Source organism: Phoenix dactylifera, chromosome 6 (genome assembly GCF_009389715.1).
Source record: "Phoenix dactylifera cultivar Barhee BC4 chromosome 6, palm_55x_up_171113_PBpolish2nd_filt_p, whole genome shotgun sequence".
In the NCBI taxonomy this organism is placed as follows: domain Eukaryota; kingdom Viridiplantae; phylum Streptophyta; class Magnoliopsida; order Arecales; family Arecaceae; genus Phoenix; species Phoenix dactylifera.
The window spans coordinates 9231859-9232752 of NC_052397.1; the positions used below are offsets into that span (position 1 = coordinate 9231859).

General features: G+C 33.7%; 1 long non-coding RNA gene across 1 annotated transcript; it reads right to left on the bottom strand.

Annotated features, from left to right (window-relative positions):
- Window positions 1–560, bottom strand: LOC120111227. Its single transcript, XR_005512306.1, has 2 exons — window positions 375–560; window positions 1–274 (listed from the first exon to the last, which is right to left on the bottom strand). It is a non-coding gene; the product is annotated as an uncharacterized LOC120111227 (long non-coding RNA).
- Between the last annotated feature and the right edge of the window lie 334 nt (window positions 561–894).

The following is an 894-nucleotide window of genomic DNA, read 5'->3' on the forward strand; positions in this document are numbered from 1 at the left end:
TAAGCAAACAGAGTTTACAAAGAACTCTGACAAATTGGAAAAAGCAGAACAATGTCAAGGAAGACATGGTTAAGTAATCATAAACATAGCAAACAAGTCTAGTTCCACATCAAGATATGACAAACTCCCAATGTATAGTTTTGATATATTCACTTCTTCTCTTACAATAATTCGTGAAACAGTAACTTGGATATCCTAATTGCTAACTGTTGCCTGGCACATCATTTTGTGGCTCAATACCTTCATCAACTTTAGGCCTGGTGTTCATAAGAACCTGCAGAAAAGAATAAAAATAGACAGATTAAAACTGAAGCTACAGGTGACCCATTTTATAGAAACTTATTGATCAGGGGAAAATAATATCTTGGATATACCTTCCTAAGCATAGTGTTCTCGTTGATCAAAGTTGAAATTTTTTCTTCTAACTTCAAATTTTTGTCGTGCAACTCTTTGGCTCTGGATTCTAGGTCATTCACATAAACCTTCTTTCTTTCTCTAGCTTGCTGAGCAGAAACCCTGTTCCTAAGCAACCTGTTTTTTTTTTTAATAAAAAACTTAATCATAAGAGACAAATAAATTCAATGAACAATGGAAGCATCAGACACAACTAATCAAATCACTAGGAATTATTCACCAGCTGAGCTCTCACATGCTACTATATTAGCTTGCATGATAGCATCAGATGTGGTTAGAATACCAAAACAAGAAACAAATGGCTCAGAAAAGCATTTTAAATAATATATATGTCCGAGTAAACAGGCCAGGGTATGGAGAACTTTCAAAAGTATGCCCATCATTAATAAGATGGCATTACGTTAAAATTCAAAGATAATACTGCTAAAATTTTAATAAATTGTGTAAAAACTGACCCATGGGACCTTTAATAGACCATTC